The following is a 24,575-nucleotide window of genomic DNA, read 5'->3' as shown; positions in this document are numbered from 1 at the left end:
CTCCTCTCTCCTCTCCCCGCCGAAGCTCTGGACCTTTCCAAAGCCATGTTGAGGGGGTGGATAGAGCCCATGTGCCTGGGAAGCTGGGCTGTGTCAGGGCGGGGCTGGGGACTCCACGCGCTTGTATTACCGTGTCCTTCCCTAGAGACAGAGGCGGGGTAGAGGGAGGGTCCCGGGCCAGGGCCGGAGCGGCGGGCGGAGCCGAGTTGAGGGAAGCCGCTCCGGGAGCCCTCACCCCCGCGCTCGTCAGTGGTACCGGCCGAGGCAAGGACTCGCGGCTGCGGGGCTCGCGCCGCTGTCAGTGCGGCTGGGCGCGGAGCGGTGCGGGCGTAGGGTGGTTAGAGCTGAGAGAAGCTGAGGGGGCGGTAGCGGCGGCGGGGGCGACTCCCGCGCGTGTGCTCAGCTTCTCACCCCGCGGCCGGGTCCGCCCTCTTCCTTCCTCCCTCCCTTGTGCCCCCGAGTGCGGAGGCACCGCCTTCTTCCGTGCGCGCGGCTTCTTCCAGACCTCTCCGCGCGGGTGAGTGCTGGCCGCGGGCGTCTCCTTAGGGGTGTGGGGAGTGTTCCTTGTTCCTTTTCTGTCGCCCACTTCGTCGCGCGGGCCGCTGCCTATTTTTAGAAACTCTTTTTTTCGGCCATTCTTGGAGTCCCGGGAGCCCAAGTAACTCCCGGCCCCCTCCCCCCGAACCTCCCCCCACCCGGGCCCGAGGCCGTGGGTCGCCGGCCCGGCCCATCCGCGCCCGCTCCCGGCCGCCCTGGCGTTTCCTGCCCACTTCCTCCCCGCGGGCCGGGCCTGGGCCAGGAGTTGGCGGGGTGGGCCTGCGCCCGCTGGGAAGTTGGAGTCTTTTGTGCTCGTGCCGCGCCCCGCCCCGCCCCGCCCGGCGAGGGGAGGGGAGAGGGAAGCTGAGGCCACGCTGGGGAGGCCCTGGGCTGGCCGGGCCCCGGCTCTGGCCCCGTCCCCGGGCTTCTTCTGGCTTTCTCTCGCGGTCTGGGTCTGCGGGCTCCCGGTGGCGCGCAAAACTGGACCTGCCTCGCTCTCCACGGGCCTGAGCGCCTCCTCGGCCCTCACTTTTGCGGGTCCTGGGCTCTTTGCACACCTTGGGCTTGGAGAGGATCCACAACAGGCCCTCGAGCTGAGGTAGTGTTCTGCACTTAACGCAGCCTCCTTCGCAGCTGAACCTCAGTTTGCTCTTCTCTGAAATGGGGGAAAGAAAGTCGCTTCGAAGAGTGTTTGTGGATTCAGGGAGGAAAATTAATATATGAGAGAAGTGTTGAATACCAACAGGTAACATTTAATGAACTTCACTCCAGAACTTCTTAAGTCATACTTCGTTTAATGCCCACAGCAGCCTTCTGGGATTATCTCCATTTACAAAAGCAGAAATCAAGGCTGAGAGAGGTTAAGTAATTTGCTTCAAATCACAGTTAGTAGCTACAGAAGTGTAAAGCTGTGGTGCTAGTACGTGTTATTTGTTTCTTAGTGTGAGCTTCTGTAATCTCTGCAGAGGGAATTTAACTTGGGTCACTCCGTTAGAGACATAACTCAGTTCTGCCTGACTCCTGGGCTAGTGTCCACTATACTATGGATGAAATTCTGGGGCTACTGGATGTCCAAAGGAAAGGAAGGGACTATGAATTTCTTGCTAGTCTTGTCCATTAGAAGTTGATGGATGCAGGAGACTCCAGATCTGAAGCACAGCTCAAGTTCCCTGGGATTTTGGCTCAAGGAAGGCTTAAGTCATTATAAACAGTGAGGCCATCCTTTATTTTGTTTATGTCATATTCCTTCCCCCAAACCTTGCATGTTCTCTATAGTGTTCAGATTTATAGCTCTTAGTTGGGGAAGGGGAGCAGGAAGTGGCTCAAGTCAACTGCTTCAACTCCTTACCTTCAAATAGAGTTTTCTCGTATTTTCAGATAAGGCCCAGAGAGGGGTAAATGTGAACTAAAATTAATTTTGGCAAGTGTTCTAGTTTTCTAATGTGTTGGATCCCCAGTGTGGGGAGTGTCCGAAAATCATGTAGGGGATCTCGTTCCTAGGCCAGGTCTTGAGAAATCTGATGCATTAGTTCTTTGGAGTCGGGAGGTCTGCTATGCTCTCCCCTTTCCAAGATTCTGGATTTAGGAGTTGTGGTATGTAGGATTCTTACAGATCATCAGATCCAACTTTTTTTTTTTATACTTTATTTTTTTTAACTTTATTGGGAAACTGTCTTTCCCAGGACCCATCAGCTCCAAGTCAAGTTGTTGTCCTTCAATCTTAGTTGTGGAGGGCGCAACTCAGCTCCAAGTCCATTCGCTGTTTTCAGTCTAGTTGGGGGGGGGGGGGGGGCCCACCATCCCATGTGGGAGTCAAGCCGGCAACCCTGTTGTTAAGATTGAGCACAAGCTCTAACCAACTAAGCCATCCTGCCGCCCCTGATCCAACTTTCTTATCTGCCTTTCCTGCCCTTCCCTGTTAACTGAACCTTGGAAAGAGGAAGTTGTCTGAATTCACAGACTACCTTAATGACAGAATCATAGCTAGAACTCCCAGTCATTTGCCTTCTGGTTCAATAATATTTTTATTTCTACCATATCTTGCTACCTTTTGAAACTAATTTTGCAGGCCTTAAGACCAGGAATCCTGAGTAAATTGAAATCACAAGGAAGTTATATAGCCACTCTCCATGCCTCAGGTTTAGCATTAAAAGGAGACCAGGATTTGTGCATAGGTGTACTAGTATTCATAAGTCACCACTTTTATTGTATAGTACTTTATTTATGGTTTATAGTACTCTTCTGTAACCATTATCTGAATTCATTTCTAATCCAGTCCTGTGAAGGAGTTAGAGAGTTTGGTTAGGAGTTAGAGAATTGAGACACAGTAAGGTTAGGCTGCTTGCTTTACTTAGATCACCGAATTAATAAATGATGAGGGCAGGACACCTCTCATGGGCAGTGGATTTGATGTGACATCATGAACTAAGCCTTACCTCACTGTGGCTCTCTGAACCTCAGTTTCGTTATCTGTAAATTCTCACAGGGTTGTATGGGGACTATGAGAAATAGCTGTTTAAAAAGTACATTGTAGTAGCTGTGAGCAGTAGGAATAGTAGCTAACGTTTATTAAGTACTTACAATGTATCCGTCACTGGACTAAGGACTTTCTGTGGAGCATTTCATTTAATCCTTAAAGCAACTGTATGAATTAGGTACTGTTATTATCCCTGTTTTACAGAAGAAGAAAATGGTTTAGAAAGGTTACATGACTTGCTCAGGGTCATGTAATTGCCAACTGCAGACAATATAACTTTAAAACTGGTGTGCTTTATTTTGTAAAAATATACATTAACCATTTTTAAATGTACAGTTTTGTGGCTTTAAGTAATTCACATTGTTGTGCAACCATCACCACCATCCATGTCTAGAATTTTTTCATCTTCCCAAACTGAAACCCTGTACCCTTTAAATACTAACTCCCTATTCCCCTCTCCCCCAGCCCCTGGCAACCATCCTTCTATTTTCTGTGTTTATGACTTTGACTACTCTATACCTCATGTAAATAGAATCGTACAATATTTCTCCTTTTGTGATTGGCAAAGCTGGCACTCTTAGTGCCTCCCTTAACCTCTGGGTGCTCTGTAAATGCAAAATAATTATTAGTCTATATCTGCAGTAGGGTGTGGCATGCAGCTGTAGAGTGGGAACCCACGCCTGGTTGTACTTATGGTTAAGCTTCCTCCTCTTTTTCCCCCACTCTGTGGATTGTAGTTCCTTATCACTGAATTCTTTCTGGAGATCTCTACTCGCCCCTTCTGTATCTTCCAAAGCAGAGGTCGGCAAACTGGCTTGCGAGCCACATGCGGCTCGTTGGGTACGTTCCGTCTCCAAAGTTTGCCGACCCCTGGAAGAGCCAATCCTGCCCCTCACAACCATTTAAAAATTATTTGAAAGCCATAAATATATTTTTACATAATCACCATTATGTGAATAATATCCTTTAAAAATTTTATAAATGAAACTATGATAGTTTTATTTTCATTTTCAGTTTTACTTCAGAGCCACATGTACGTACCCAAAGAGCCGCATGTGGCTTGCAAGCCACAGTTTGCTGACCCCTGGCGGCTCTTCATGTCTCAAAAGTTTGTTGACCTCTGTTCCAAAGAGACCTGCTACCCTTGAAATATTTATAGAACCCAGAGGACTCTTCACCCTTGTTTTGTTTGTACCTGCCTTTCTGACTATCCAGGGTTTGGGCTATAGGGCTGCAGTGATCAACAATAGCAGTGCTATGACAGCAGCTTAAATCAGAACTATTTAGAGAACGATTAAATGGATTATCTTTATGAAATGTACCCTCTTTGTGCCTTCTTTCCATAAAGACACACGAGGGATTAGCTTTTGAATTCCTAGAGGGTATTTATGGTTCCTCATTGCTTGCAGGTGGTTAATATTGAGTTAAGTTTTGCATTAACCTCTCAAAGTTCCTTTGGTTTGACTGTTTCTGTGTCCTTGTGTTTGGGGGTGTGTGTGTGGGCGGGGAGATGGGATGTGTGGTGTTTATGTTTGTGAAGGGTAGTTGGAATTTTGTCCTGAAACCAACAGGGGGTGGGAGGTGGTATAGAGATGGGTAATAGGGCAACCAACAGATCTGAGGATGTTGCACTTTCTTTAAAAAATCTGACGGTCCAACATTTCCTACATGTTAAAGTCCAGAGCCCTGAGTGTAACCATTCAGAGTGTGTTGAATTGTTTATTGGCTAGAATCTTGTAGTTGAGAGTCTTTAAAGTCATGCAGACCAGCCAGCCACCTGGCCAACATTTGAAATGGCTACCTGTTGAGATTCTGTTTCATTGGACACCTAGTTATTGGGTTCCATCACTGAACAATTATTAAGCATGCCACGCATGGTACTAAGCTTGGGGATTTGGGTGTCTACAGCCTGGTGGGGAAGACAGGCAAGGAAACAAGCAGTGTGAGAAGTGTTGTGACAGGGACAAGCACTGTGAGAGCACAGCGGAATAATAACGAACCCGGCCTTGGAGGGTAAGGAAAGTCTTCTTCAGAGAAGTTGGCTAAGCCTAGACCTCAAGAAAAAAGTAGACATAGCCAGGAAAAGAGATGTGGGGAGTCAAGGAGACAGAGATAAGACTGTTCAAAACAGAAGGAATAGCAAGTCTGGAGATGGTGGGGATAGTAGGTGAGCCTTTTGGCCCTTTTACTGTATCTACCAAGTACTATTCTGAGCATTTAACGTGTGTTAACTTATTTCTTCCCATAACCACCTTGAGAGGTAACTAGTATTATTCCCATTGTGTAGGTGAGGAAACAGACCGGGGGTAGGGGTTAAATAAGTTTCTCAGGATTCCTGAGTGGAGCATAAAGCATGAAATGGGAGGATGTAGCAAGAGATGAAACTGGCAAGATAGACAGAGCAGAGGCCAAGTCATGTAAGGGCCTTGGTGCCCAGGTTGAGGAGTTTGGACTTCATTTCAAGGTGAGGGGGCCGTGATCCTGTGTGCATTTTAGAAAGATATCTCTGGCTACCTATTTTGGGAATGGATTTGAGGGCTAGGACACGATAGGCAAAGAGACCAGTTAGGATGTGCAGTAATGCAGGCAAGAGGTGATGATGTGTGTGTGTGTGTGTGTAGAAAGAAGATGGAATTGAGTGATGAGACAATCAAAGATTGTTGGTGTGGAGGATAAGGAAGAAATCAAGGATGACTTCTAGATTTCCACTTGGTATAGTTGTATAGATGGGGATGCCACTTATTGAGGTGAGGACACAGGAGAAGGAGCACATAAGACACGGGGGAGGATTTCTCATGCAGGGTCTTCTTACATCTGCTTTCATTTACCTTCCAGTTATTGATCCTAGTTCTTCATGGGAAGGACAGGTGGGGACGGGAGCAGGAATGAGGGAGAGAGTATGGCACAGCAAATCTGGTAACTATACCTGGTTAAACTGGATTATGTTAACACTAGTTTGGAAAAGAGGAAACGTTAGCTCCTAGATATCTGGGCCCTGCACAGCTCTGAAAACCGCTTAGGGAAAGCCAAGGAAACCTTCCTTTTTCTTCAGACTGTGTCCTTTGGCACTTCTCTGTCCGTGTACTAGTGTGTTCCTCTCTGTCACCTCTGCTTACTCTCTGCTAGGCACTGGGAAAACAAAGATGAGCAACACAGCTTCAGTAGCTCAGATACAGTGGTGGAGGGAGAGAGTGGGGTGGGGCAGGTCAGGGTGGGACAGGATCAGAAGGGAGACCAGGAGAGATTTTTATTAGGGACAGGTGTCAGGAGATCCTGTTCTGTGCTTAAGTCTTTTTGTCAGGTGGCAAAGGTCCAGACTTATTCATCTGAATCATGATAGAAAATAATGATTAGATGACCCCCAGAGTCCCTTCTAGCAATATCATTTTATGATCTAGATGATGATTTAGATACAATATCACATGGAGTGGTATTCTCTTTCTTTCCCTCCCTCCCTCTTTCCTTCCCTCCTTCCCTGCCTTCTCCCTTTTTTCCTTAGTTAGGCAGTGGTAGAGGGGTAGGGATGGAGATAGGAGGGTTTTCACATGAGTGTCTATAAAAAACTAGTTTTATTCAATTTTAGATCATAGTATAAAATGTACAACTGGAGGGGAGAAGATGACAGCTTTAATGTTAATCTGCTGTCCTACAGCTGCCCCCTGGGTACTGTAACAAAGTTTTAGATCCGGGATGGGGAATAGACTCTCAGGACTAGAGAGAGGGGCAGTGGGATAAATTTTGACCCTAGTCATGAGCCTGAGGATCATCTGGTCTCATCCCTTTTATTAGCTGTCTGTGGGCCCCTTTTCTTCTTTGGCCTGTTGCCTCATAAAATAATCTGGAGGTCCCTGAAATTCTGTAAAGGCCCAAAAGATGGGGGTTGGGGACAGAAAAGGATTCGAGATGCCTCTCTAGCCACCTTCTCCTCTCCCACTTAAGTGAATAACTAGAGTCAGGCATCTGCTGAGTATCATTATTGGTTATCTTTTTTGACTTTCTGTAGCCCTTCCTTTTTCTCAGTTTTAGTGTCTTTCTGTCACTTCATAATGGCTTTCATGTGCTGTACCTTGTACCTCCTGGGAGGAGGGGACAAATGATGGGATATTATCCCTAGGTTCTAGTCTACATCCCCACAGAGCCCCTGTCCCCTGTTCTCTATGCTTAGGTAGGGGTGGAGAGTTGGTAGTTGAATACTCAGGTTTTCTGTGGCTCAGACACATGTATTTGGAGTGCTTCACTGACTAAAGTGCAAATCTGGCCATCCTCCCAACATGCCCAGTGCAGGTTCACTGGGGAAAATAGCATTCAGTGGGCTTTTGACGCTTGCCAAAATCACATAATTATAATTACCTAATACTCTCTGGGATCTTAGTCTTCCTGTCTGTAAAACAAGGGGGTTGGACTAGATAATCTTGAATGGTATTTTTACCTCGTAACAGCCTGAATTTCTGGTTTTATGGAAGTGGCTTACTTCATCTCTGGAAGGAGAGACGGCTTTGCTAGAGCATTGAGAGTATCTCAGAGGGCTAAATTCTGGGTTCACAGATGTCTTTCAATATATAAAGAGATGGATATTGCTTTTTAGAGTGGACAGATTGCTGAAAAATTGTTTGTGAGATGAATTTATCAAATTGTCTGTTGAGTTCCATTATAAACTTGGAGCTGTTGTCCCATGGGACAAACTTGGCGTCCAAGACTTTAAAAAAAATTACATTTAGATATGTAGCAAACTGTTTAAAAATCACATAATAAAGGGAAAATTAAAAACACAATAAGATTCCCAAACAGTGCTAGAAATTCCCAAACACTAGACCAGAAATTTGCATTTCCTTAAAGTTTTAGCTTTATGAAGTAGATATCTCTACTGAGGTTACCTGGCCCTTAAAATAACATCTGCAGAGACTGAATGCTAGTTGTTTGTCAAGGTAAGAATCATTGCTTTATTCCAAGTAAGTTCTCTTTTAGAAGGCTAGGTTTGGAAGCTTGATGTTATTGGCCAGGTTTTCTTTATTCCAAAGACATTTATTTGGTATTAACTGTCTCCTGTTTGTTTGTTTTATTGAGGATTTCACTAGTTAAAGGTACTGTTTGCATGGTGTCTGTTGATCTGTTTGTCTAGTTTCCTTTGTAATTCTTTGTGCTGGCGAAAGCAAGCTCAGCAGTAGATTTAAAAGAATAATTTCCATAACTCATTATTTCTCTAGGTCTGGGTTTCATTTCTGGAAGGTATGATCATGCTACACGGAGAAGTCAAATGTTGTTCCCTGCTTACATAGACCATTTTAAAGCTTTGGGGCTTTGTTCTTGCAGATAGCTGTAAGCTGGCACTGAGAAACGGTGCTATCAACATAATAATGATAGCTGTGCCTGAATCAGTTAAATATAAGAACAACTTTTCTTCAAACCTTAAAGACACACCCTAAATTGATTTTTCATATCAATTAAAACCAGTTCTTACTAAAATTAGGGTTGTAGGTAGAGTTACCATGCTAAGTAGTTTACCTAGCTGTTGTAACATGATTATGCTTTGAAGTCCAACTGCCTTCCCTTCCTAAGCTCAGACATTCATTCCAGGAATTTGGAGCACCTACTACGTATTCTCCCTATGAAGAACATAAAAGCTAAGCAAAGCATGATTCCTGTCCTCAAATTATTTTCAGTCTTGAGAGGGAGACAAAAGCATAAAAAATCCTAGCTGCTGCTTAACCCTGTTGTCCTGGCCCAGATATTTGGGTTGAGGGTTCATACTGGAAGTAGCAGAATTGATGGATGTACCACTAGCCAGAGACCTTTTTGAATATCTGACTTACGGTGTTTAGATTTATTTTTTGCCTTCCCTCTCTCCCTTTCTTCGGTCTGTTATCCAGATATTTATCCTCTGTTGTTGAGGTGGCCAGCCCTTAGTGTGTAAAAGCAAGAACGTTAGCGTAGGAGACAACATTGTCCTTCAGGTTTGGATGTCCAGACATTTGTCTAGTGCTTTCACTATTCTCCTCACATCAGTTCTCTGGCTGGCTGCCAGAAAGATTTGCTATTGTCTAGCTTCTTATTTAGGAATGAAGAAAATTAAGTTTCATATTGCATCATTTTAAGTTTTATTATACTCAGTTTTGAAATAAAGTAGCTCTCTGTTTTGCTTGCAAGTGGAATTATTTGAGGTGTAGTTTCTGGCACTTGATCAATTTGTACTTACTAATTGTGCTTAAATTGTGGTTCTTGAAGCCCATTGCCACTGTCTCTGCCAGCCTTCTTTGAACATGTTGCAGGATGGAGCCCTAGGAAATTGAGGGAACATTGAGCTTATCTTGATCTTGAATGTCTCTTCCTCCTCCCTCAAAAAAGAAATGTTATTTGGGATTCTGTATTGTGTTCATGATTTCTTCCAACAATATAGCATTCATTGCCTATGAGGCCTAGAAGAAGAGGAAATATGCCTGTGTTCGTTCTTGAAGGTTGGGAACAATATTGAAATCAATTGGCTAAACTGTATGGAGCCCACTGAATGCTTTCCTTGGTGCTGTGAGGGATGTAAATGTCTGTAAAGCATACTCTTGCCTTCCAGGAACCTATGGGCTTCTTTAGGAAGATGAGATAATCATGAAGATGTGGCTGATAATAAGGCAGTTTGATGTAGAGAGCTTGGTTCGGAAGACTAAGGTCTACTCTTGTTCCCTGGCACCAGTTTGGCCAAGTAAACTGGAATAAGTCATTTCCCCTACCTGAAACTCCATTTTCTCATCTATAAAATGGCGTTAATACTCTAGATCTTGCCTTCTTCACAATGTTATTGGGAGGAGCAAGTTAGATAATGTTACTAAAATATAATGTAACATTTTATAATGTTATAAAAGTACATTATAAAACCAGATGATGTAATTTATGTGTAAAGAATCTATGAGTTGTTAGAGGTAAAAGGTAAATGGCAGAGTTTTCCATAGAAAGATAGATCTCTGGGCTGGAGTGATCCGGAAGAGTGGTCTGAACCAGCCTGTAGGACTGGGAAAGAAAATGATAGAAACACTTAGGGCAGTGATGGAGCAAAAGACTGCAGGGAAAAACTATTTAGGGGAAACCGTAAGTGAGTGTTCGCCAACCTCTTTGCCAAGTCATAGGGTAGGCATATGTTCAGCTTTAGTTGTTACTGCCAAACTGTTTTCAAAGGCATACCAGATCACACTATCATCAGTGGTGTATAAGAGAACTCCTGTTGTGCCACATCCTTGTCAACACTTAGCATTGTCTGTCTTTTTCATTTTAAGCCATTTTGGTTGGTGTGTAGTTACAGAAGTGATTTTAAGAACCATAGTATGAACTCTCAGGTAGAACAACCATAATGGGGTAAAATGATTGGGAAGTTCAGAGGAGGGAGAGATTGCTTCATTTGTGGGATTGTGGTGCTGGGGAACATTTATGGAGGAGTGAATATTTGAGCTGGACCTTGTGAGATGTGGATAGTGACCATATATGTGTATTATCCAGGACCATCCCAATTTCTAATATTCTGCTTGCATTTGTGCTTATAAATTATGAAACACCAATATTTCTGCGACTGGACTTATATCTTCCGGACTACCAAGAAGCAACACACACAGATATCTTTTCTCAATTGCTGTGCTTCTCTCCCTTTCCCGCTCCCTTTTTTCCCAGAAAGTATGTTCACAGGAGATTTAGACTGCAGAATGGAGAGAGAGGACATTCTGTGCAATGGGAACAATTTGAGCAGAAACATAGATGAGAGACTAGATAGAGCGCATCCATATTCCTGCTAATGAGTAGAGGGAGAGGACATGTCCCATACTTTGGGGGTGGGTGATAATTTCTCCTAGCCTGGAGCAGGAGGAAAGGGTCATATCGTTTCCAAGCCAATTTGTATTTAAACTGGATAGAAGGATGAGAATGATTTTGCTTACAATTACATTATTTCAGGGAAGAAATTAATCCAGCAGTCATACTTGAAATATGTTGAAAGAGAGTTTGTCTTGTCTTAAAATGAAAGGGGAGGGAGGGGAACGCCAAAACCTAAAGAGCTTACTTAGTCTCTCAGAGTTCATCTGTTACTTGTATATTTGTTCAGGGAAAAAATGCCATTTCTCTGTCAGCTTTTATTCTGCCGGGTGAACCCTAGCGGGGTGTTTATTTTCTGTAGTTTTACCAAATCACTTTGAAGGCTGGCATGAACATTGATCATGTCGTAGAGCGTTGCTTCTTTGTTCTGTCAGCAAATATTAGAAAATGTACCTTAAATTACCTGGTTGGGGGAAAATAAGGTGGCCTGCCTGCTCCCAGAGAGCAGCACTTTCATGTTCAGCATTAGCTCCTGATCCTGTGTCAGTCATTGGGTATTTATCAAGAGACTGGGGGTGTTAGAGCTGCCATTGGGGACATTCACCAGAGGGTATTCTAGGACTTCTGTCGAGGAGACTAGTTGAGTACTTGATTAAAAATCTCGCCTAGATTCTAGACCTAACTCTACCTTTCATATTAAAAATAACTACTATGAATTGGGTGCCCACTGTGTCAAGATACTGTATTTTGGTACCTTGTGTTCATACTAATAGAGCTGATATTTACTGAAAGTTACTATGTACTAAGTAAGCCCTTTGTGTGTGTGTGTGTATGTGTGTATGTGTATAGAAATATTTTAATATATAAACTCATATATAAATATTATAAATATATTTATATATAAAACTGTCATAAATTTTATGTTATATATAAATAATCATTTTTATTCTTACCTCAACCTTAAGAAGTAGGTTCTGTTGATCCTCACCATATAGATAGGAAACTCAGACATAAGGAGGTTAAGAAATATGTCCACAGTCACACTGTTAGTAAATGGAGTTTCCAGGATTTAAACCTAACTAATTCTTCTTTAATAGGGAAAATTTCAAACGTATACAGAGTGGGCAGAATAGGCTAATGAAGCATGATATGCTCCTCATTCAGCTTCAGTAGTTATCAGTTCATGGTCAATTTTACTTCATTTATACCCCTACCTACTTCTCATCCTGTGCTTAGAAGAAAGTCTCAGCTGTCGTGTTTTGTCCTTACATATTTCACAGTGTATTTCTAAAAGATGACTAAAAAACACAACCACAATGCCATGATCACACCTTATAAAATTTAACAGTTCCTTAATAACCATCAAAATCCAGATTGTGTTCAAATTTCTAATTGTCTCGTAAATGTCACAATCTTATTTTTACAATTTCTTTGATTTAGGGTTTATATAAGGTTAACATTGTTATTGGTTATGTCTTTTAAATCTCTTAATTTATAAATTCATATATATATATATATTTTTTTAAGAAATTTATTGGGGTGACAATGGTTAGTAAAATTCCATAGGTTTCAAGTGTGCAAGTCTATATAATACATCATCTATGTATCACATTGTGTGGCTCACCACCCATGGTTAGCTCTCTTTCCATCACCATGTAGTTGCATTTATATATTTTTTCCTTTATTTGTTGAAGAAATTGATTGTTTTTCCGTAGAGTTTTCCATGTTCTTAATTTTGCTTACTGCATCTCTGTGGTATGTTTAATGTTTATCTTTTGTATTTCCTGTAAATTGGTGGTTGTATTTAGAGGGCAGTATCTCTTAATCCTCATGGCAACCCTACAAAAATAGGTATTATCCTTATTTTGCAGATGAGAAAACAGACTGAGAAGGGTTGGGTGACTTGTTCAAGGTCTTGCAGCAATCTTGGCTTTCACACAGTCCTTGCCTTTTGTTCTTTCCTTTTTACCACTTACCATTCTGTGAGCTTGGGCAAATCATTTTTAGTTTTCTGGGCCTTAGTTTCTTTGATGTGTACTGCACTGAGCTCTTAGAGGAGTAGTATTCTATGTGTCTGGGACCATTTGAGTGCCTACCATGTGATGGCATGGTACTAAAAGCTGTGGGTGATACTCATGAATTAGACTGTCTTCAAGGAGCGTGTAATCAGCCAGAATCATACCCTTTTTCAGGCATGGAGTCTATTTTGGCCATCATGAAGCTATAGGATTATGCATCCCCCATAGGAGCGTCCTTTCTACCCTCCTTGCATGCTGTGTTGCCTTCTTTCATGCCACTGCTGCCAGGTGCCTTTTCCCTAAAAAAACATTTTTGCTGTGTTCTCACTGCTCATAAATCTAGCTTGAGGGACCTACTAAATAAAGTTTTTTCAGCAATAAACCTTTTCTCCTTGGATTGAGTTACTATTTCAAGGGCAGCTAGTCTTTTCTATTTGGCAGTGGTGTTACTGCTTTTATGGAAATGCTGAGGGAATCTAGAGATGATACAATAATGATGGAGTGAAGCATGGGGAATACCATTTTGATTCAGGGGAGAGCATGTATTTAGCATTGTACTATTCACTCCCAAGGACATCTGACTATAATGGGGGCAATTGAGCTGTTTTGTAAAGAAAAGGAACTTTTAGTTGTGGAGTCCAGGGAGAAGAATTTTAAAGGTATCCCTTTGAGGGGATCCAAGCTGCCAAATCTTCATCTCACTGGCTAGCCAGGCCATTAAAATGAATGTGGTATATAGGAGTGAAGTCAAGCAGAGCAATGTTTTGGGCTTACTTTAGAGTAATTTGGGCGACAGACAAGTGGCACTGGAGTCTAGGCTGACATACAACTACTGTAGGTAGTGAAGTCAAAAGTCAACAGAAGGTTCAGGGCATTTGTTTCTATTCCTAGAGTGCTTTACATATAATAAATGCCTAATATTTTCTTTCCACCTTTCTTTTAAAAAATATTTTGAAGGTGGATCAAGCCACAAAAGAAGGCTGTGGAATCATGGTTTCTAAAGCTCAGGATCCAAGTGATAGAGGACCCTGGATAGCTCCTTGGAAAAGCAGTTCCTCTGACAAAACTTAGGCATCCTTAGGGGACTCCTAAATTCTTCAGTTCCAGACCTTTCAGAGGATCTTACCCTCTAGATCAGTGGTTGCAAACTGGCAGCCCTTTGGGTTGTGTCTGGCCTGCATATATATTTCGTTTGACCTGCAGTGTTTTTGTTTTGTGTTGGACCTCAACTTGGGGAGATTAGATTGGGGATGCATTTCAGTGGAGATACTGTGTAAGAGATCAGAGGCTCTGCATGTGGGCTGTGAGGGTGACTGATTTCTCCTGAAGAGAGCGGAGGATTTTTGGGCTGTGAAGGTGACTGATTTCTCCTGAAGAGAGTGGAGGATTTTTGAGAAAGTAGCAGAGGCTGGAGGCTGATGGTGACAACGAGCAATTTTCCTTTTCACAGGAGTGGGAATAGTCCCCAGCTATTCTACAGCAGGCTTCACTCCCTGAGCCCTCTACCCAGGGGTTTCCTGTATTATGATTCCTTGTCTGTCCTGGTTAAAGAAGCTTGTATAATAGCTTGGCTTTTGGGGGGCTCTGAGGCACATGGCTCTGATCTTTGGGGAGGCCTTGTGAGCACTAGCCCAATTTGGCAAAATGCTTGAGTTTACAGCATCATGTTTTTCATTTCTCTCCTTTATTTCACCAATTACTTCCTTATTGGTTGTCTCCTTTAGGCAGAGCATATTTGTTCTCAAGTTTGCCAAAGTCCACACCATTTCCTATTTCCTCTTTGATACCCAAGCCCAGTACGAGTTGCTAACACTTTTTCCTTTGAAACAGCCAGCTGTACTCATTTTTGTTACCTACTTGGTCCCTGGAGTGGAGGTGGGGTGGGGGGGGGGGCTCTAGATGAAACTCTGATATTGAAAGGACTTTACCCAGTGACAATGCTCTGGGACTAGATGAATTATCTTCATTTTACTATGAAATTTGGTGTCCCTGTTGGCTAGCAAGTCTGTCTCCTGGCTTGTTTTAGGACTTCACAAGGATAGCAAACTAGTTAAGGCTTAGTGAACCTTGTCTTTATAAAATTGGCATTTGTTTCCCCCAGTGTCTAACACTCATAAGCTGGGGGGAAATGAGTCTGATGCCTCATGAAAGAAGCCATGATTCCTAATACAAATGAAAACTGTTTTACTTAGGAATTAGCACCTGGTCTTTGTTTTGACCCCCTAGCTGCAATGAGCCGCAGCTCCTGTGTTGCATGAAAGTAGGTGACTTTCTGAGTAAGTGACTCTTCTTGCTGCCTGTTCCCTTTGGCTTCTTGTAATTACTGTAATACTGTCATCCAGTATTTGGAGCACCATAGTAATTTCCATGACAACTGATTATGATTTCCCACATAAAGGGGGGGAAGCTAATAAATGTTAGGAACTCAAAAACTGTTGGACTAAAATTATTGTGATGCTAGTAGAATATTGAGCTGGAAAGGACTTTTCAGGAGCAACTGCCTAATTGAACCACAAGGAAACGGGTCCGGAGAGGTTAAACAACTTGACTTCTAAGGGGTCACTTGGTTGTGGAATATACTCAGAATCCTCAACTTAGTGTTTCTTTGTGCCTCCTATTGTAGGCTTCTTTCCATTATATCCTACTGGAACATAAACTCCATGAAGGCAGGAACCATGTTTTCTCAGTACCTACCATAGGACTTAAGTATTTTTTGAGTGAATGAATAAACTGTGTTGGAATTTCTAAAGCTGAGATACATGGCTGCATATCAGATGATACGTGAAGTCGCAGGTTAAAACATATATCTTCCTGGATTGTCAGTGCATTCAGACTTTTTTGGAGTCGGATTGGTTTTAATATTATAACTGGTAATTTAAAAGTTTACTTTTATGGAATACATGATAAGCTAACATGATTTTTTTTTAGATAAAATGAGAAAAATATCAAATAAATTACAGGACTATAGTAGGTCCTTTGACCTTTACCCCAGGGGGTCTAGTGTTGCCAGATCTCTGGTATTTTCAAGTGAAGGTAGAAATCTAATTTTTAAAAAAAACGAGATCTGATTTTAAATGTTGGCACTTAAGTTTTTAAATAAACTTGTGTGGGTCAAATAAAGCACATCTTTGGGCCTGAGCATCTGTTTGTAGCGTATGAGATAAATAGGTATGGGCAGGTGCTAGACATTGGACAGGACCAATGGATGATGGTGTCAGGGATGGCTGGTATTCTGGGTCTGGCTCTTTCTTGGCTTCAGACTGGCCATAGCTCAGAGTGAAAAGAATGAAGTTAAGACTCAAAAGGTTAGGAAAATTCCCACATTAAATATATCACCCTCTGTAGGAAGCAGCTTCTGTAAACTCACAAGGTGTCTCAGCCCTTAGAGAGTGTCACGCTTAATTCCCTCGTTTTTTCAGATGAAACTAAGGTCCAAACAAAGAAGCAGGGCTTTCCTCTAGGACTCTAAACAGCAGCCATAGGTCCTGGGTGGGCCCCATTTAAACTGCAGAACTTTGTTTCGTACTCCTGCCTCACACACTGTTAGGGTATGGGGCAAGGGGCTTCTCTGGCATACTTTGGGGTCGTCGGTAGAGCTGGGAGAACTCCACCTCTTCCTGAGCAAAGGGAAGGTTGAGGTGGCCGTTAATAATGTGCTCAGCCTCATCTTGGTGCAAAGGGTCTATTTCTGTCACTAGCATTAGATTGACCTTGTTTTTTCTACCTAGAAAGATGTAGAGGACAGCTCAGCAATAAGAGCTTCAGTGCCAAGCTAGATTCGTCCCTCCTTGTTCCTTCCTGGCCTCTCCTCTTCCTCTTGTTTCCTCCCCTCCAGCTCCTTCCTCCTTGAACCCTGCTACCCTCCCTTCTGCATCACATCCCCGTCCCCCACCCTTTCATCCCTTCTTTTTCTCTCACTGTTTCCCTTATCCATGCAAAATTCCTGTAGTGCCACTGCAGTAGGCACCACCTGGGATTGGACCTGTTTTCCAAGGTTTTTGAGGGGACTTGCTTTAAAGTAGGGCAATTAAATAATTTTTAATTTAATTGCCCTACTTTAAGGGAGATTAGACATCTTTAAACTGCCCCCTCTTCCTCTCCACCCCCATACTAGGTTGGAAAGGATAAAATCTCAATTGGGCTTGGCTACAAGGCTCATACAGTCTGGTGCTACCTCACTCAGCTGCCTGTCGTCGGTCATCACCCACTGTTTCCCTGTGTTCCTGCTCCATAGAATTACTTTGTTTTGACTGTTCCCTCTGAGTAGAAAGCTCTCTCAGCTCCCTGCCCCCTTTACCTGACAAACTCCTACTCATCTTTTCATAACAGCTCAAAGGCCACCTCCTCAGTAAAGCTTTCCTTGATCGCTCTATAAGCAGAATTAATTTTGATCTTCTCTGCATTTTGCTTCTATTTCTATGGTTGTACTTTGGTGCTGTATCACATCTGAATCTGCTCTCATTCATGGACTAGAGACCTTATGGGTCAGAAGACAATGTGCTACTAAGTTATCTCTGTTTTCCCTGTGTCTCTGTAATAGGCCTGGCACAAAAAGTACTTGCAGAATGAATGAAGAAATGTCTGTGTACCAATACCCACAGTATAAAGTTGAATGTAAAGTGCTTACAGGTAAAATATGACAAAGTTCTCTGGAAGTTTATGGGAGTTCTTGAGAGATAACTTTTAACTGGGAGAAATATTGGAAGCTTCTAGAAGCTGGTAGTATTTGAGTATGCCCTTGCAGATTCAGAAGTTGAGTTTGGCCAAGATTCTAGGAAAACCATTTCAGATGGAGGGAATGGTTAGAGTAAAAGCAATGAGGAAGGACGGAGGTCAGGCCCCACCTACTAATTCATCCATCCCCTCTGCCAGATTACTGCTAGAATGTGTGCTAAATTTCTAGGCCAGACTAAAGGAAATTCTTTCTCTTTTCTTTCTGTTCTTTCCTTTCCTTCTCCCTATCTTTTGTGACCCATTTGACTTTTTATTTTTGGTTTCTTTTAAGCTCTTTCTTTCATTTTCCCATTTCTCCAATCCTTTAAAAAATTTTGTTTACCTTTCTCTACCTATTTTCTTTTTTCTTGCCCTCTTCTCCAGGTTATGCAGGAAATTCAGACCTTTGGGTTGAGGTATGAATCATCTATACAACATTTAACTCCAAATAATACCAAATGAGACTGAGATGTAATCATGACATAATTATTTCTCATCTGTCTCTCGTGTTTTATTGGCATTGACTTTTTTTAACCTCCCACAACCCTGGGGATGTCGTCATCATTATTATTATTATTTATTTATTTATTTATTTTTAGTAGTTGTCAGAATGTCAATTTTAATGAGAAATATCTGCAGACAGCCTTGCCCTTGAGTGATAGGAGCCTTCAGGCAAAGTCAGGGCTGGATGAGTCAGAAGTGCTATTTTCTCATGCATACAAGTGTCTAGGCCACACAGACACACACTTGCTGCTATCCCTACAGGTTGGTATGCTGTGCAACATATACACACAATTGAGTCACAGAGGTGCACACATGTCTTCTCTTCTGTACACATCCATACTGTCTCCCTTACACCTTTAAGTCAGCTACTCCCTCTTCCTGCCATGTACCCACACATTTATTCTGTACCTTCATCCCACTGTTTTCTACCCAGATACCCAGAATTGTGTGGGCCATGAAAGGATCTGTAAGCCTGTCTCACAGACAGCACACTGTCCACTCCCTCACATAGCCACCCAAGTCCTTCTCTGCACAGACACACCCCAGGTCTCATACACTCAATACCATACCATCTCCCACTATTCCTTACACAGCCCCTCCTTAAGTATTTCTAATCTTCATAAAGACATTTTAGTTTCAGACTAGTTTTGAAAGGAAATGTCTTTGCTGACAGCCAAGCTAGTGAACCATTAGGAATTCTGAACCATGTACAACAGATCCTTTGACTAAGTCCCCTAGAATATGGTGGGGGTAGATGAGACAATAGTGGGTTGCTTCTAAATGGCACTCTTTATGACCCAGGGTGGATGTGATCCTAGATCCAAACTTGATCCTGTGAGTTCAGGGTTCACTTCTGTTCGAAGATGATCCTATACTTAGCAAAAGAGCCAGAGCCACTGCGTATATTCCAAATCAGACTCTGGGATGGGGCCTAGAAAACTATATTTTTAACAAGTTCCCCAAGTCCTTCTGTTGTGCAGCAGGGTTGAAAATAATTGAGAGGGAAGAACTAGAAGTAAGAGTTATCTTCCTGTACCACCTTGGACAAGTAATCTTTTTTTGAACCTCAGCTTTTTTAACTGTAATATAACAAAACTCATGCTCATAAAGGACCCTTTCAGCTCTAAAATTTCAGGCTTCTTTATGATGAGATCAGTCTGGAATCCTTTTCTACCACAAAAGTGTTCATTCTCTGGGTCTTCCCTGGGCAGGGCCTTTCAGTCTTTGGCCAGAGGCCAGCAGAGGCAGCCTAAGCCCTGACCTTCTGTCAGAAGCACTGACACAGCTCCTAATTAGAAACGCATCGATACGGGCCTGCATCCAGGCTAGGGGAGCCTGGGAGGAGGCAGGAGGAGTGCTCCTAGCTGGAGAGAATCTGATTACCATGAAATGGATCTGGTTACCCTTGTCAGCACAACAGTTCTGCTGGTATAGCCTTCCTCCTGGGGGACCAGCAGGCAGGGCTGCCCTGAGCAAATGGGGAATGGTTAACTTGTATCTCCATTTGATATGTTTTCCTTACCTTTATAAACTCCTATACAATATGATGCTACGTTCATAGTACAGGCCCCTTTCTCAGATGGAAAAATCACTTATTGAATAACTAGTAAGTGTAAATATTGGCTGAAGCCACTTTGTTTATTTCTCCTAACAACTTACTGGGATAGGATGGGAAAGGAAACTGAAGCCCAGAGAAGTAACTTGGCTGCTTTATGTCCCATATCATGTTCTGTATTGTACGACACTACATTCTGAGCATTTGCAGCACTGATTCCAAGCTGATGAACTATTTTCTACCAGAGCCATCCTTTATCCTTCTACACAGATTGAACCAGAGTTCAGGCCCCCTCCCTGGAGGCCTTCAAAGACTGGAGGAAATTCTTTAAAAACAGTGTGGAGAATTGGGGGGGGGGGAGGGAGATGCTCTGCTTGCTTTTGCTTTCTCATATTCTTTCCAAGGTCCCTAAGGAATGAACAGATTCTAATGGGAGAGATCAATCATCATTTGGGATCAATGGGTAGGCTTCCTCCTGCATGGAGTGCAGAGTCAGGTTTCTGAACTGGCCCTGTGCAGGGAGGGGGAAGGGACTCATGACTGGGTATTTCTAGGTATTGCAGAACCTGCAGGCTTAAGATGCTCAGCTACCAGTGTGGTCAGACCAAATTCCCCCTATAGTTGCACCATTCAAAAAATATTTGTTGAGTATCCTGTGTGTCAGGGCTTGTGCTAGTGCTAAGGATTCTCAGATGAAGAAAATAGTTACTGCCTTGAAAGACCTCACAATATAGCATCAGAGTCAAACAAGGAAACAAACCACAGTATTCTGTGTTTCCTTAACAGAGGCATGTGCAAGGGACTCGGGGATTACAGAGACATGAAGGTGGGCTTTCCTGGAGGAGATAATCGATCTGTGCTTTGAAGGAAGAGTAAGAGTTGAGGCAGTCAGGGCAAGGAGGTCACTCCAGACCAGGGAACTAGCATAAAGAAAAGCATAAAGATGTGTCCAGAAACTCTTGATAAAGGAGGGGTGGACATGAGAGCAGTCTGTCTTTAACATGTAGCAAATCAGACTGACAGCCCTACGCCCTTGTTCCTTGCCAGACTTAGGGCTATAATAGTTAACTATTGAATGGCAGTAACACAGGAGCAGCAAGTGGGGAGGAGATGGATTTATTAGCAGGTGCTGACTGAAACTTAGTTTCAGGGAGGAAACTAAGGGAGGAAAGCTGATGAGCAGCAGCCGGCTGTCCTCTGGGCCAAGTCTGCAGAGGTGCTGGGGGTTCTTGGCAGTGGTTTGAAAGCTTGTCTAGCCCAGGCACATGGCTTTGCTTCTCTGATGGGAAAATCCTCTGCTCCACTCAGCCTGCTCCTCCTTTCTGTGTTCTTTTAAAAAAAGAAATTAATGGAATCTTTTCAAAATACCCCTGAAACGAAATTACATTTTTAACTCTAATTACCCTAATTAAAACTTGACAGCCATAATCCTGGAATGGCAGATATGCTAAGTACCCCATGCCTGTGACAAGCTCACTTACCCAGATGGAATGTTGTTCTGTTCTGCGCTTAGGAGAAAAATTCTTTCTTGTGTTTGTTTTTCCCCATCAGCATTTTAGTCTTTGGCCTCACAGCTTCTCCAAGCTAGGATAACTATACTTGTGGGCTACAGGCTTGCCCAGGACCCCTAATCTCAATAGAGGTCCCTTTGCATCCAGAGGTGATGCTCCTGATGATTATTACCACATACCTTTGAGTTTTTCTCTTCGGCTGAGGTCAGACTGCATGCCCCGAGCTTTTCCCTGGGTGAAATCCCCTGTCTTTAGGGACCAAGGATCTGTGCTTATTAGAAGGCTGTCTGCTGATGTACGGCTAAATCTGGATCTGGGTTCAGTTTATGGCTGATAATTAAGAATACAGTTTGAGGTCAGGGACAAGGAGCTCTGAAAATAGGATCCTTCTCTTCACACATGTCAGCACAGGCTAGAGATGCTGGTCTTGACCCTTACCTTAACTAGTCACCTGGTCAGACCCAAGGAACATGATGAGAAGGGAGAGGTGATAGCCCTTGAAGCAGACAGAAGGCATCGTTGATGCTGTGAGTCATCTCATGGTTTTGTTAGAACCAAATATCCCCATGTTCTGGTGAGCTCTGCTCAGCCTAGAAGCCTGATCTGTCAGCGACACTGGATGCTATGTTAGGTACTGCAAGAGATACAGAGTTGAATAAGACACGATCCCTGCCACTGAGAAGCTTAGAATTGTAGGGGAGTAAGGAGGCATTGGTGGGTAAGGAGCAGCCATATATATGACCAGTTATATAAGGCAGAGCAAGCAAAGACTTCTCACAGGTGCTGGCATTTGAGTTTGTCACTGAATAGGCAATATTCGCAGAGGAATGAAGAAGGACATTGCAGGTGTGAGGGAACAGCATGGAGAAAAGTAGGAAGTTGCTAGGGAAAAGCCTGCTGTGATTGGAGTATGGTTTTCAGGGAAGGATATGGTAGAGGATGAGGGTGGAGTTCAAACTTTATCCTGTAGGCAGAGGGGATCCATTGAGGGTGCAGGGCTGTGGCATGAGTGTGTATGATGGATTGGGAGACAGGGTGATTGGAGACAGTAGATTAGAACAGGTGTCAGCAAACTATGGGCTATTGGCTCAACCCAGTCCACTGCCTCTTTCTGTAAAGTTGTACTGGAATCCAGCTTCACTCATTTGTTCATCAATGACTGCTTTCATAATTACTGTGGTAGAGTTGAATACTACAGAGACGGCAGTAGCAGAGCTCTTAGCTTGCCACTTCTCTGTACTTCACCCCCAGTTTATAAACCTGAGGGCCCTCTAGTGGGAAAACAGATACTCTAGAAAACCTGTAACATAGTTTGAGTTGAGAAGTTGGGGATGGGTGGTGGGCAGAGGGTTTTGATCACCCAGAGCAGTTGGTGTTGTGGGAGAAGGGCCCTTGATAACTTTGAGGATACCCTGTACCCTTCCCCTTTCCTAACTGCTGGCATTTGTTCTGGTCAGATTGAATTTATTTCTTCATCTGTGAAATACAGGGATTGGACTAGCAGACTGAAGTGCTAGTGGTCTGTACTCAGGAGCTCCTTTATCTGCTAGATCTGAAGTTCATTCTTAAGGCCGACTCCAGCCCTGACCCTTGGTATCTACAGTCTTCATATAACCGAACTGAATCCCTACTAAAATTCAGATTCTTTTTTATTTTTGTCTGACCATCTGCTTATGATTTTAATTTTTGGGTAAAATTGTCATTATCTCAGATTCTGGCCTTCCCCCTGGAACTGAGGTTCTTGGGCTGAGTCTACATCTGCAGAGCATTGTCATTGCTTTTTAAATACCTATTCAAAAACTGATATGTGAACTTGAAAGTTGGAGTTCCAGGCTCCACATTGAGGATACTTCCAAAATCATTCTCTACTGTAGGACGTCTGGATGACACGGGAAGTGCTCTCTAACTGGGAGTTAGCAGACTGATTGTGGCCCTGCCACTGACTTCCTTCTGTGACTCTGGACAGATCCTCTCCCCACTCTGGTCTTAACTACCCCTTCTGTAAAATGGTGGGGCCTCTTCCAGCTCTGGTCTCATCAGGGACAGAAAACCATCTTCTACACAGTTCAGTTGTTTGGCCCAGGCTTTGGTGTGTTGGTTACAAATTATAAAGCCCTAGATTCTTGCTTCCAACTCAGGAGGGGGAAGGGGAACCATCCAACTGTCTCATTAGCATGGAGAAAAAAAAACAGTAATTACTTGTGCCTCCCTTGATGGTTCCTGTGGGTTGGTTCTTCTTGGGAAGGAGGAGGGGGAAACTGGAGACAGTTTCAGCTGAGGAAGGAGAAATGCTGTGTAGGTGCCCAGAAAATGCAGAAGCAAGAACGATTGTCTAGCACATCTGTTATATTCTTTGGACATTCCTCCAGGCAGCCTAGAGACTGCCTGGATTGAGTTTCATCTATTTATGGGATGCTTAGTGTTTTCATACATGGACATGAATTGGGCTTAAGAGCCTTAATGTCACTTGTAATTAAGAAACCAGCTGCCCTCCAGGGCCTCCTTTTGTGATATGCTGGGCACCCTGACACCTGTCTTTGTTGGGGAGTAGAGGGGGGTTTTACAGAGCTATTTTGTGACCTGGCTGCATTTTTATTACATTGTGAGGTCATCTTTTTAACCCTCATGGCAACACAACAGTTGGTTTATTATGCCAGGGCATAGGCAACCACACAATAGAACCAGTCATAAGAGTTAAGGTCAGGTATCCTTGTGAGTGGGACGAGTCTTGTAGAACTGCAGGACCATGGAGTATGGTCAAGGCTGGAAAAAACAGGCCTCAAGAAGGTTAAAGTTTTGAGGTTAGGGGGCAGCTGGAACAGAACTAACAAATAGATTGGCAAGCGCGGCTCCTGGGACCACGGCTATTTGCTCAGTGGCCAGTCTTGTACTCCTTGATGGATGTGGGCAGTTATGCACCCTCAGGTGCTGATTGTAGCAGAAGTCCGTCTGAGACCACCTGCAGGTGAGCTCTGCCTGATTGAGCCTGGAGCTGTTATACTCTGATTCTCCTGTGGCTGCTCACTCCTGCCTTGGTTGCCACCCCAGAGGCCCAGAGAACCCAGCTTGCATCTTGCTTCCCCTCTCCTGAGGAAGATATCACTTCAGCAACACTCTTTCAATCAATCTTCCTGCAGGCCCTGGAGATTGCTCTACTCTAAACAGCAAAGGTTTTAGTAGGCACATGAGTTTTTTTTTATGTTTTATAAATGTAGGAGATAATTCTCCTACTTAGCTCCTTGAAGCACTTGGTTCCCCACCCTATCGAAAAGCCTTTGATATCCAGGCCCCAACTCTTCCTAAAAATTTCTCTCTTTTTTTTTTTTAAAGATTTTTATTGGGGAATTGGGGGGATGGGAACAGCACTGGGAATTGGGGGAGGGGGAACAGACAAGTTCCTGTCTTTTTGTTCTTCAGTCTAGTTGTGGAGGACGTTGCTTCACCGGCCCAAGCTGGCACCATCATTGCGCTCTTCC

General features: G+C 43.4%; 1 protein-coding gene across 4 annotated transcripts in view; it reads left to right on the top strand.

Annotated features, from left to right (window-relative positions):
* The first annotated feature begins 39 nt into the window (after window positions 1-39).
* RALY (RALY heterogeneous nuclear ribonucleoprotein) overlaps window positions 40-24,575 on the top strand; it is an 87,366-nt gene continuing 62,830 nt past the window's right edge. The window contains exon 1 of one of the 4 annotated variants that reach the window (XM_019655285.1): window positions 40-517. The gene's annotated coding sequence lies outside the window, so the exon portion shown is untranslated. Of the gene's footprint in view, window positions 518-1,053; window positions 1,136-24,575 lie in introns of those variants that run through there. The other 3 variants (XM_019655280.1, XM_019655286.1, XM_019655282.1) reach the window with 3 other exon arrangements.

Source organism: Hipposideros armiger, unplaced genomic scaffold (assembly GCF_001890085.2).
Source record: "Hipposideros armiger isolate ML-2016 unplaced genomic scaffold, ASM189008v1 scaffold_238, whole genome shotgun sequence".
Classification (NCBI taxonomy): domain Eukaryota; kingdom Metazoa; phylum Chordata; class Mammalia; order Chiroptera; family Hipposideridae; genus Hipposideros; species Hipposideros armiger.
The sequence above is the reverse complement of the archived record's forward strand: the minus strand, read 5'-3'. Positions and strand labels throughout refer to the sequence as shown.